The sequence below is a fragment of the Euprymna scolopes genome, chromosome 29 (genome assembly GCF_053919585.1).
Source record: "Euprymna scolopes isolate OS-2025 chromosome 29, ASM5391958v1, whole genome shotgun sequence".
NCBI lineage: Eukaryota > Metazoa > Mollusca > Cephalopoda > Sepiida > Sepiolidae > Euprymna > Euprymna scolopes.
In genome coordinates this window covers 94,300,453-94,314,921 of record NC_136510.1, presented here as the reverse complement: position 1 = coordinate 94,314,921, position 14,469 = coordinate 94,300,453, and positions in this window count along the sequence as shown.

Below are 14,469 nucleotides of genomic sequence, written 5' to 3'. Positions count from 1 at the left end.
AAAAATGAGAGCTTTTATTAATTAACGTTTACATTTGATTTAGCAAGGGAAATATTAGTTTCAATCCTCTCAGAATATTCATCACCATTAAAATAGCAATGCATCTACTTCTAATCATAGCCCTTATTTTCGCATAGCGTTTTGGTCTGATGCGTTAAGATATTAGACAAAAATGTAAACGACATTGATATAGAGGAAAGTACGAAGGAGAAATAGATAGTTGGTTTGGTTGTTCCGTTTTACGGCATATCAATATTTGATTTAATGTCGAATCCGGCCATTTATTTGGATTTTTTTGTCTTTCAAGATGTTTTTATATCTTCAAATATTTATTGATCGTGTTTAGTTCGGTTGTTTTATTAACGGTATATTAGCACCTTTTTCTGGTTATTTCATACTCAATCCTGTCATTTTCGTTTAAGAAATGCTTCAAGATCTTTATAACTTTAAGTATTTATTAATGTGCTTGGGTTATTTGTTTTGTAAAGGAAAATTGATGTTTTTTTTTGTTTTGTTTTGTGCTTTACAGAATATGATTGAGTTTTAAGAAAATAAAAAGGAAAACAAAAACAATAGCATCAATGCTTGGTGCATTTTAAGTCAACTCAGATATGTTTAGACAGCCTGATATGATAGCACCAGTAATCTATAATATATGTCTCACCTGTCTGTTTAAATGTATGTATGTATGTATTATGTATGCACGTATATATGTATGTATGTATATATGTATGTATGTATGTATGTATGTATGTATGTATGCCTAAAACTTTCTACACAGGCGATGGATTTTCACGCGATTGGAAGCCTTCTAAAGATCGATGCTTCGGACAATAAATATCGAAAAATTGACTAAAAATATTAATTCCTTTACCTTAAACTGGACACTTTTCTACAAGGAGCGGTAACTTTTTTTCTCCGATATTTTCGAAAGTCATCCCCTATTTTCGATTGTCTAGCTTTAACTTAAACCTACGTCACTTCGGTTTGGCGATGGACGCAACAGCAAACACGTCATTGCTTTTCACTTTCTTTTCCTCCTTCGCGGTACGGGTTCGAGCCTACCTGCCTACTACCACTTTTTAGTTTTTTGCTCAACACACACCTCCAAACATCCGGGCAACGCTGGGAACTCATGCTAGTAAGAAAGAAAAAGAGAAAGAGAACATAAAAAGGGGAAGAAAGTAAATCTCGACAAAATAATTTACAAAAACACTGAAGCAGTCAAAAGAAAAGACTATGTGGGTAAGAGCAGGGTTTCACTTCTATCGCCTGCGGAAATCAATCTAACGGACGACACAACAAACAAAGAGTAAAACATAACCTCCGTGACGCATGCTAAAACACGTCGAAGCGCAAGCAACGAAATGAACCACTTCTGTTGCTTCCATCGCTCTCGCAAATGAATCCGTTTCGTTAATAGAACGTTAGGCGTTTTTCCCGCGTGAAATTTTTGTCGATACAGTAATGGCTGCGGAATTCGTCGTTAGATGGGAAATCCGACATTTTGACGAGACGTAAATATAAGCAAAAGAAATCAGTAAGATATTTAGGTTTAGGGTAAGGGTTAGGATAAAAAATTAAATGTTTTGTAAAAACAAACAAAAAAGTTACATAATTAAAATCGGTGTTTATATATGAGGCAATTTGGTTTCAATATAAAAGAAAGGTTTAATTTTTTTTAATCTTTCGTATGTTTTATTTTCTTTTTCTTTTTATCTTTTTCTTGTCATTTAGCACTGACTAATCGTTTCATCAATTTAGGTTTATGTCGATTGGCTTCAAAAAATAAAAAAAAGCCGGGAGGACATTCCTTAAAACGTCAATGCTTATGCAAATGGCAGCAAAAACGAGGAAGATAAGATAGAGAAGAAGAGAAGCTGGAGATAACACGGATGAATATAGTGAAATAAGAAGGAGGAAGAGGGGAGGAAGGGGATGAGCAGTAAGGAGAAAAAGTGAAAGGATAGGAAGTAAAAGAAGGAGAACAATAGAAAGAATAATACATGAAAAGGAAGGAGTAAAAGACATAAGAAGGATATCAGGAAGAAACCAAAAGCACAAGACGGAAGTAAATAAGGATTATCATTTTGTCTGTTAAATGCAAATGGAAGACTGAATTGCCATCCAAGCTGCAGCCTCTGTCCCACCGACGAAATGTTGCGTCCCTCTGCTTGTTTTATAAGTATTTTAATTGTGAATGCTCTGACGAACTGCAAGCACTTGTGCCCCCACGACGTAAATACCCTCGACAAACCCGACAAGCAGCTAAATCCCACCCCTACACAGTGGAAATCCCTAGATGTAGGAGAGCTTTCTACTCCAGTTTTTTCTTCCCCAGAACCGCTAGACTTTGGAATTCCCTTTCGGCTCCCTTCTTCCTCAATTGTACTGACATGCAGAATTTCAAGTGTAATGTGAACCGACATCTTACTGCCCAACTCCTTACATAGTACCCCAGTAGCTTATGTCCCTGACCACACCAAAGTGGCATTGTGCCTTGTTTGGGGTGAAAATGTAATAAAAAAGAGGGGCTGCACGTATGAAGTAAGCGGAACACAATAAATTATCTATCTGTCTATCTATCTATCTATCTATCTATCTATTTCGAAATATCTATCTATCTATCGATCTATCTATCGATCGATCGATCTATCTAACATGCGAAATAAACAAGAGATGAGATCTGAAGCTGTTTTAATGAAAATTGTCAAAATATTATTGAGCTATAAAATTGACAAGTGTCACTCGAAGCATCTGATCAGCTGACGGAGCTACGTGTATGTTATCACGTGATCAAGTTTAGATGAAGATGACATTGAGTTGGAACTTAAAATTGAAACCGAGTGGTTGGATTTAACGGCCACCCCCCCTCACCATTGGGAGAGAGATGACGTGTATCAAAAATAGAGACTAATAGTATTAACCAACATGGCAAAAAGAACTCACTTTCCATATTCATCTGCATCGACATTTTGGAAAATGAAACAAAGATAATATAAAATACAATCGTTTTTTTTTATAGAATGCATATTCGTTCAGACAAATTCCAGCTTCCCCTTCAGAGAGGAAAAGAACGTGAAAAAAGAACCTGTCGTCTTTGGCGTTGCATCCATCGCCAAACCGAAAGTGGCCAAGGTTTAAATTAAGACTAGCCAATCGAAAAGGGGGGATGACTTTCGAAAATATCGGCGAAAAAAGCGGCCCCTACCTGTAGAAAAATGCCCAGTTGAGGGTGAAGGAATTAATATATTTAACCTATTTTTTCGATATTTCTTGTCGGGAGGGTCGAGCTTCAATACGATCTCGATCTCGTGAAAATTCGTCGGTTCTGTAGAAAGTTTTAGGCAAACATACAACATGCATACATACATCTATATATATAAAAGCGAAAATGTGTGTATGTATGTTCGCTTTTTGTGTATGTCCGCTAAAAGCTTTTTTTCCGGGGGTTCTCGGGGAGGGGGTCGTTCATTCTTAAAACATTTTATATGCTGTCTAAATGATAATATCTACGAGTTAACAACGGGAGTCGCCTGTCTATTTAATTTGCCCGAATTTGAAACGTTAAATATTCCACATTTTCGGATCACCGCGCGTTGCTTTCGTTTTTCGGTATAAAAAAAGCGAAACTCGATTCGAATCTCTGGCCCACGGTCAGTGGTCTCCAGAAAGCGATGTAACGTTTGGTCAATGTCGGCTTATCACCGTCATATCAGACGGTTGCTTTCATTTCGAGATACTCCCCTAATAAACGGTGAAGCTGGTTTTCCCCAAAGTTGGGCAAAAACAAACAAACCGTGTTACTGACCTCATTAAAAACTGTTCTGCAGAAAATGTTAACTGCCGAATACATATTGCTTACGTCGTCGTAACTCTCGCAGAAAGTGTTAAGTCTACGAAATCCAGTTGACGTCATTAAGTGCGGGCACCTGTCAATTCTCTTCTTACTTAAATAAATTCAAACGTCTTTCAGTAACTCATTCTGTCTGGTCGAGCGAATAACGTGTCATATTTTTTTCATATTTTCTTTTCCAACTTCGCCTCAGGGCTTCGGGTTGGATCCTACCTACTTACCAAGACTTTTTTTAACTCCCCCCGTGTTTCTTTTTGATTTAAGAGCACACGCACCTCGACAAAACCGGGCAACGCCGGGTACCCCTGCTAGTACATACATAAATACAAACATTTAAACAGACAGATAAAATTTATATTAAAGAAAATGGTGATTATCAGTTTACTGTACTATAGTACATATTTCTATTAATTTTATCGGATTCTAAAACAAGAATCCATCTAGTCTGGTGGAGTATCAAGCTTTTAATACAGGTAACAGCATCCCGGGAGGGTGGACTATTCCTCGAATAAGTCAGTGTGGGGTAACTATGCTGAAGGTATTATATTTGGGTTTGAATTCTATGTTATTTTGATTATTTGCTTATAGTTTATTTGTATGTTTAAGTATACTCGTGTCAAGTTTTCTGACAAACCCCTGTACAGAAAGACCTTAGATACTGAAGGACAATGTTCAGTAGGAATTCAAGTTCTTTCCTTTTTATCTTTATTCTTTTTCAATTTATTATTTTGTTCAAGCTGTGGATAGGGCATCCTACCAGATGCTGAACATTCACTTGCTATCTCATATATTCCAACCGAGAAATCTTTTTAAGATTCTAACCGTCATTTTAAGTGCAGATGTGCGAGAATTTCTCCTGTGTCTGTCTCTGTCTACGTCTCTCTCTGTCTCTCTCTCTTTCTCTGGCAGTTGGTTCACTAAGTATATTTGTCAAGTAGTTGTTTAATTTTTTTTTAATATTGCTTGTGTCTGTGTGTTTTTTGTCGCCTTAATTAATTGGTATTTATGTTAATATGACTTTTATATAGGAAATTTTGAGACATCCGGTAAACTCCGAAATTCATTCTGGAAAATTACGCATTGATTAAATTTCAATTAAAATGTTGAAAATTCACTAATTGCATTCTTGGAATATTTTCACCGCCCCCTCTTTTACAAGAGGCCGGAAATAAAATAGGTGGAGATCCGACTTGCTTTGCCCAAAGGCGTTCGTTTTGCAAACGCAAGATGTAGTTTAATACCGGCGGCGTAGGACAATGTGTACGGGGTGGGAGACGGGGGTCAACAGCGACCGATTTATTTGTGTCTAGCGAGCCTCACCTACTCGGGTCTCCTCCTTTACTGACAAATGCAAAATTCCGTAACTTTCATTCGACCATATTTTCTTATTCAGAAAATGCGCCGCGTATCTCTTTCCGTCAGTCGGTCGGTTGGTCGGTCGGTCGGTCGATCAATCGATCGGTCGGTCACTCTTGGAATTTCAATTTCACAAAACTTTCTTCGAAAGCTAGTGGGTGAGGACTTTTTCAAATTTCTTTTTAATCAAAGAAGAAACCTAGTACGTCTATCCCTACACTATCGTTATTTCTTAGTAGTTGCTCGACTGAGCTTCAATCTATGGCCACCCTCGTTAACTATTAGCAAAAATACTCGTCTAGCATAACAACGATCAACAATTTCACTCTCTCTCTCTCTCTCTCTCTCTCTCTCTCTCTCTCTCTCTGTGTGTGTTTAAAACTTAACAAAAACTTCATAAGCAAAGTTTCTCTTCTCGAATTGTCGTCTGTGCAACACAATACTACAGTGTTGCTTCCCAGCTTACTAAAGCATGCAAATAAGTTCTTGTTGAGACGCCCTCTTATATAATTAAACCCTTCTCGAGTTCTACCATTACTGATAATCAGTCTGTTTGCTCACAGTCTGGCTAACACTCATTAATCTTTATCCTAGAGTAACCTCCGTGACCCTTATGACCCCCGTGACCTTGATAAACGATGATCTTTCCTCACCAAGTAAAAAAAAAGTGCATCTAGTCAGCTCTGCAACTTGAAATTAACATTTTTAACGCTCACCCAAACACCGCTGAAAGAGGTTATGCCTATCACGCTTAAGTTTTAAACATTACTTTTATGTACGTGAGTACATCTCGAGACTTTTTGTACTTAAGAGTCACCACTTATCAAGTCCCGAAGGCCGCTCGAGGATAAGGGTTAAGGATTAATGAATGTAGGATGGTAGTTTAGTAATCGTTAATTAAATTGGGTAGAATTTGATTATTTATGGGGACGGTTCAACAAAAAAATTGTTTACATTGGATTTGAAAGATACTGTGTTGTATTAAACCTGGAAGCAGGCCAGTGGAACAGTGTTTCACAAGCGAGCAATCCTAAGAAAAAGTTTTGTTTATGGAGTCTGCGTTTAGATTTAGGCACAAGTAAAGATGGGGGAAATCGTATATAATTGCTGAAGCTAGTCACGTGTTTTTTTCTGAACGTTTGGTAAGGGAGGGACCATGGATCGGAGCTTAGATGAGCACTTGCACTGAAAATAACGATAGAGCAGAGATAGGCTAGCAAAGTTTCTTCTGTAGGAAAGAGGCTGCAGGGAAGAGAAAAAAGCAAACATAATTCTGATCGCGTTATAGTCGTCATATACCGTGCAGGTTACATTAAATGTCGGAAGGTGTCGAAACGCTTAGTTCACGAAATCGCATCATCCGACTAGGGCAGAGTTAGATTGTTTTACCGTATCTTTTGTTTATTTAATTGTACCTATTTACAATGCCTCCCCACGGGGCAGAGTTAGACACCAAGGTCGTTTTTTAACGTGGAGAAAAAGTACAAAAATAAAAATTGTCTCAGTCGTGAAGGACTGCTCCTCCACCGAAAGAGAACAAGAAATGGAAGTGCGGCATCTGAAGAACACATACTACACTTTGATCTTGGCCAAAAGGATTGTAAGGGAAACATACAGAAAATTTAGAAAAAAAACTCTCCTTGTGTTAAGAATTATGTTCTAAACTATATACTTATTAGCACGGTCCATATTATGATTAATGTATTTATTTGCTTCCCCACCAAAGCAAATTAGGCACAAGGCCGTTTTTAATGTGAGGTAAAAACCAGCTCCCCTAAAAGTAGGAAAAAAGGGGGCACTCTGGTTACCAAAAATAATAATTGTCCCAGTATAGATGGTTTCCCTCCATTGACTGGTACAAATTATCTTAAGTGCAGCATCTGCAGAACAGATGGTATTTATTTGCTCCCCCACCGAGCAAATTAGGCACAAGGCCGATTTTTAATGTGAGGAGTGAAGGGAGGGGGAAGGGAAAAAGGGGACCAGCTCCCGAGAGATGGGAAATGGGAGCTGGTTAAAGGTCAGGCATGTGGGGTTGCCCCCACATCTGGTATTTGCTAGTCATAGCTGGTCTTTGCTAGTCATAGCTTGCAGCATCTGCAGAACAGATACTACACTTTGATCCTGGCCCGAAAGGCCAAGGTATTTATTTGCTACCCCACCGAGCAAATTAGGCACAAGACCGATTTTTTATGTGAGGAGTGAAGGGGAAATGGGGGCAAACTCCCCGGGGAGTAGGGGAGCTGGATAGTGACAATTGGTATGAAGGGTTGCCCTTACATTGACCAAGGTCCTATATGTGGGGTTGCCCCCTCATATGGTCTTTGCTTGCAGTATCTGCCGGAACAGATGGTATTTATTTGCTCCCCCACCGAGCAAATTAGGCACAAGGCCATTTTTAATGTGAGGAGTGAAGGGAGGGGGAAGGGAAAAAGGGGACCAGCTCCCAAGAGGAGGGAAATGGGAGCTGGTTAAAGGTCAAGCATGTGGGGTTGCCTCCACATCTGGTCTTTGCTAGTCATAGCTAGTCCTAGCTAGTCATAGCTTGCAGTATCTGCCGGAACAGATGGTATTTATTTGCTCCCCCACCGAGAAAATTAGGCACAAGGCCGATTTTTAATGTGAGGAGTGAAGGGAGGGGGAAGGGGAAAAGGGGACCAGCTCCCGAGAGGTGGGAAATGGGAGCTGGTTAAAGGTCAGGCATGTGGGGTTGCCCCCACATCTGGTCTTTGCTAGTCCTAGCTAGTCATAGCTTGCAGTATCTGCCGGAACAGATACTACACTTTGATCTCGGCCCAAAGGCCAAGAACAACAGGATATTTATTTGCTCACCCACCGAGCAAATTAGGCACAAGGCCAATTTTTAATGTGAACAGTGAAGGGGAAATGGGGAATAACTCCTCAGGGAGTAGGGGAGTTGGATAGTGACAATTGGTATGAAGTGTTGCTCCTAAATTGAACAAGGTCTTATATGTGGGGCTGCCCCCACATATTGTCTTTGCTTGCAGTGCCTGCCGGAACAGATACTACACTTTGATCCCGGCCAGAAGGCCAAGAACAACAGGATGTTTATTTGCTCCGCCACTGAGAAAATTAGGCACAAGTCCGATTTTTAATGTGAGGAGTGAAGGGGAAATGGGGACCAACTCTCCGGGAAGCTGGATTGTGACAATTGGTATGAAAGGTTGCCCCTACATTAACCAAGGTCTAATATGTGGGGTTTCTCCCACATATGGTCTTTGCTTGCAGTATCTGCCGGAATAGATACTTCACTTTGATCCCGGCCCGAAGGCCAAGAACAACAGGGTGTTTATTTGCTCCCACACCGAGCAAATAAGGCAAGAGGCCGATTTTTAATGTGAGGAGTGAAGGGGAAATGGGGACCAACTCCCCGGGGAGTAGGGGAGCTGGATAGTGACAATTGATATAAAGGGGTACCCCTACATTGACCAAAGTCTTATATGTGGGGTTGCCCCCACATATGGTCTTTGCTTCAGTATCTGCCGGAACAGATACTAGACTTTGATCCCGGCCCGAAGGCAAGAACAACAGAAAAAAAGGCAAGCCTCTTATGATTATGTACTACATACATATATATATATATATATATATATATAATAATATAATATATATACATATATATATATATATATATATATATATATATATTATATACATGCATCAACTTTCTCTCTCGAATTCACTATAGTCCTAATGTTAATTAATATTTATATATATATAGTATATATATGTATATTATATACATATATGTATATATATGTATATAATATGTATATATATATACATATATGTATATATATATATGTATATATATGTATATATGCGTATATATATTATATATTATGTATATATTTATATATATATATATATATTATAATAAACATTAATTAAAATAATAATAATGAATTCGAGAGAGCAAGTTGTGTATTCGTGATTAAAATGACTTACTGACTAATGCGTTTTCTAACGAATGATTAAAAATTAAATATGTTTTATTTTATAGTTTAAAAAGATTTAAAAACTTCCAAGACTCTCTCTCTCTTTCCCCTCTCTCTCTATATATATGCATATATATATATATGTGCATGTGGTGTGTTGTGTGTGTGTGTGGTGTGTGTGTGTGTGTGTGAACAAGAAGTAGAGATAGCTAAGAGAGAATTTACCGAAACCACCAGAAAATACATTGAAGCGCAAAAATTAGGAATTCGCGATTTCTGGAAAATCTACAATGGTGTAGTAAAGAATGGACAATCATCAGTCCCCCCCCCCACTATCTAACAATCATGAGGTTGTTTGCGCGGCAACCACAAAGCTAACACAATTACCCGCCGGTTTGCTTCAAATTCTACTTTTAAACCAGCAAACCACTTTCTCCCTGCTTTTCCTGGCCGGACAGAAACCACACTAGATGATTTGAAAATCACCTTTTCTCAAGTACATTCAAGTCATAAAAACCTATACACCTCAAAAGCATGTGGACCTGATGTCATCCCGGCTGTACTATTAAAAGATGCTCTGCTGGGGTTGCTCCAGTTCTCTCCAAACTCTTAAACAAATGCCTTAACGAATTTTGCTTTCCTGACTGCTGGAAAACTGATTCTCTGGTATCAGTTTACCAGAATTCTGACCCATTAAATTATCTCCCTGTTAGCTTCCTCCCTCTTTTGGTCAAAATATTTAAGTCCATAATTTATCAAGCTCAAGTCAATCACCTTACAGTTGGTAAACTTCTGTCCGATCATCAATATGGATTTAAGCAAGCCCGTCCCACTGCAGATATCCTAACTGTAATCTCTGAACGTATATACCATGCACAGGATAAGATAGTGGTGGGGAGGGAAGTAGTCATAAACATATACATGGTTTCTGAGAGGGCATGGCTCGCGATGGTCTTCTCATGAAAATCAGATCCTAAGGTATTACTGGACGAATGTTTAACATAATTAAATCCTTCTTAAATAAAAGAAGAATCCAGCTTGTTCTCGATGGCCGTGCGTCCATACAATATGATATAAATGCGGATGTACCTCAGGGGTCGATCCTTGGACCTATGTTATTCATGACATGCATAAATGACCTCCCTGATAAAATTGTCTCTGAGCTGAGTATATTTGCTTATGATAACACGCTCTATAGCAGGCACGAGGAGAAAATGAATGGACACATATCCAAGACAATAGCGGTAACCCTAGAGGAAGACCTCCAGTCTATAGGGGGATGGGGTCCAAAATGCATTATAACGCTCAATGCTGCCAAAACTTAGCTCATTTCCTTTAATAATTACAAAAACCTTCTCAACAAACAATAGCTATGGCTAAAGATACATTATATGAAAGTACTAATTTCAAACTCCTCGGCATAACGTTCACAGGGAACATGAGTTGAAACAGATACATGGAGAGCATTGCCAATGCTGCTGCAAAGAAGGCGGGCTCTCTTAATCGTGCTAGAAAGTTACGCCTGAAAGTATCCTGTACCTCTACAAGGCTACCATTCGCCCATGTATGGAGTATTGTTGTCAAATTAGGGCTGGCGCATCTGCTACTAGTCTCTCACTCCTGGGCAGGGTTCAAAAGAGAGTCGCCAACCTGATAGCTCCGGTACTGTTATCTAAGTATCAACCTCTGTCCGATTGACGAAATGTTGCACGCTTATGCCTGTTCTACAAGTATTTTAATGGTGGATGTTTCGACGAACTACAAGTTTTTGTACCTCTTCGACATAAATACCTCCGACAAACCCGACAAGCAGCAAAATCCCACCCCTTCACAGTTGAGATCCCTAGATGTAAGAGAGCCTTCTGCTCTAGTAGTTTCTTCCCCAGAACTGCTAGACTTTGGAATCCCCTTTCGGGTTTCTGCTTCCCCAGTTATACTGACATGCAGAAGTTCAAGTGTAATGTGAACAGACATCTTGCTTTTTTAGTCCCTACATAATGTATATATATATATATATATATATATATATATATATATATATATATATATATATAGCATAGGTTTTTCATATGAATATCAATGCACAAAACAATAGAAATATATATATGTATATATATATGTGTGTGTGTGTGTGTGTGTGTGTGTGTGTGTGTGTGCGTGTGTGTGCGAGAGCAGCGATATCCGAGGTTGCCCGGAATTAAATAATGATCAACGAATCTTTTATTATATTTTAATTATCATTGAAATCGGTTAAATGACCAGTATTTTAATTAACTTAATTGATTGCTTGCTCTAGTTGTGGGCATATCTCGCTATACCGGGAGGAAGCTTTACCTGCCTCCCCGCAGTGACTTAGTCCACAATACGTCGTAGTGTACAGAACCTACTGTTGATTTTATAAAATAATTTGTATATATAATGGCCTGAATTATATTCTGAATTGCAAAAGTCAATTATGCTTGACGCACAAACATGCATTGCGAATGTGCACCTGTCATATCTAAGAAACTACTGTTTATATGCTTGGCCTTATTGCTTGTACGGCGATAATAATTTGAATTGAAATTTAAAATGAAAAAAGTCAAGTATAATAGTGCAATTGCGCTTTAAGCAGAAACACTAATTTCGAACGCGACTCTGTCTTCTACAAAGGATCTGCTGTTGATTTTATATATCCTGCCTTCCGGCTTGTGTGGTAATAAAACGTCTAAAATGCACTTGCTTTGTTAGGATGCGTACGGTGCTAACTTTGGTCAAAATCGCCTGTTCCTTCTTTTATCGGGTTATTTCGATTATCGATTATCGATTATCGATATGTATCCCGATACAAAACTTATCTAAGAACACTATATATATATATATATATATATATATATATATATATATATATATATATATATATATATATATATATACTAGCTGTACCCACCTGACAACGCGTTGCCGGGCCTGGGTCTTGTTGACGCAATTATTAGACACACACACACACACACACACACACACACACACACACACACAAGCACATTCGCGCATGCAGACTTGCGAACACACACGGAAGCAAAACCCCAAAAAACACACACACGGGAAAAAAAACACACGCACACATAAAGAAGCACATACATACACACACACACACATGCACAAACACAAACGCAAACACACACGAAAGCACACACAAAAGCACACACAAAAACACACACGCACAAAAAACACACACACGCACACACAAAAAACACAAACAGTCATATACGCGGACGCACACACAAACATGCAAACATGCAAATAAACACATGCATGCAAACGTGCACGCACACACACGTACACACAGAAAACATAAACACGCACTCACACACACACACGCGCGCAAAAACACACGGACGCACACATGCACACGCACAAATGAACTCATACAGACACGGAAAACATACACGTGTACACACAATTGCGGTGGGCTGGTCATGTATTGAGGATGCCCGATGACAGAATTCCAAAAATTGCGATGTACAGTCAATTTGAGGGTGGTAAAAGAATTGTCGGACGTCCTTGGCTTATGTACAAGGACAAGTTGAAGAGTAACTTGTCTGCAGTAAACATACCATACAGGAATCTTGAAGATGAGGTGAATGACCGAAAAGGATGGAGATCAAGGTGTTTTGAAGGTCTCCAGATGTTTCAATCTGAAAGCTTAAGGCAACTGAAAGGAAACAGAGTAAGAGCAAAACGACTAGCAGCCGCACCAATATCTGCAGCGTTAAATCCACATTCATGTTCTATCTGTGGCCTTGTTTGCAAGTCCCTTGCTGGACTAAAAAGTCATCAGAGGCAAAAGCATAAATGAGTTTTAGAAATATGGGTTGTCCGAACCTCATACGCCGAAATCGACGGGAGAGTTCATCATATATTTTCTATTCTCTATTATCAGATTATATACAAAAAGTAAAAAATGGACCTTGTGTTTAATTTCGGTAGATTCATAAATCCCGGTTGTTCTGTAGTTCTTAAATGCTATGAGCGACGTTTCGGACAAAGGGAGAAGAACTGCTAGTTTGTGATTTTGAACTAGTAATTATTTATCTCTTTACACCAACTAGCTCCATGCCTAGTCTTGAGCGACATCTATAAAAAAGGTATACTCTGCAGAAATAAAATTAATTCGAATAATAGGTAAATTTTATAATAATCTCAACACAATTCTCGGTGATTTTGCAGTATATCGGATTTTTTTGTAATAAATGCATTTCAAGTAAATACACAACTATTTGCTTACGTATCATGTCAAAATGAAAAAATACAGAAAAATGATCAAGTAGAAACAAAATTTCAAGTAAAAATAGAACTTCTTGTAGGACCAATTTTTTTATGATAAACTAAATTATCTCCCTTGCTTTTGTTAAATCCCGCAATTGAATAAATAGTATATATCATTCAACCGAATTTTTTTTCCCGAAAAATAGATCCAGCATATCTTCTACTATATCATTTTTCGTAATGGAACCTAGTCCAGGAACCAACACGTTATAATTTCAGTCGCAATGTAAAACTTTAACTCGCTTTTTTTTTTATTGTAACAACGAAATTTATTTCCTCATTGTTATAGTCGTGATGCAACCCACTTGATCGTCTTCTAGAACACGCTCTCGAGTGTTATCCACACGTTTTGCGTGATCTCGGAGGTGCTCGACGTCTCTAACGTGATCGTTCTCTTTTTAAAATCTTTTTTTCTTTAACAGTGATGTCATTTAGCCTGCATTTGTATACGTACTATGTTACAGTCATTTTTGGAAGTTATACTTATTTTGACATAACAAGTAAGTACGTGATATTGTTTTTTTTTTTAAACTGAAATGTACTCGTTCAAAAACCTGGTATGCTGCGGAAGAAAACAAGTTTTTTTTTAGCAAGAAAATTACTTAAATTCCTATCATACGTTTTCTTGGAATTATTTAGCCTATTTCGTGTTATTTTTTTTATTTTTATTTTTTTAAAAACTATCTCTTGCTTATGTGGCGCTTATAATTGTGGAAACCACCACAGTTGACGAATACTATAAACTAGCTATCTTTGATTTAAGGGATTTCCAGAGTGATTAACTGTGGACTATTGTTAAGTGGAAGACAGCTTTTATTTTTTGTAAACAACGTTTGATTAATTTATCTTTGTCTGTTCTACTTGTCTGCTCAATTGGTCCACTGGAATGTTTGGCGGTTAATGTACCTGCGAGACACATCATTGCTGACATGCTCACGCTTAAAGATGTAATTGACTTTCTAATAATAATTAAAAAAACAAAAAAAAAAG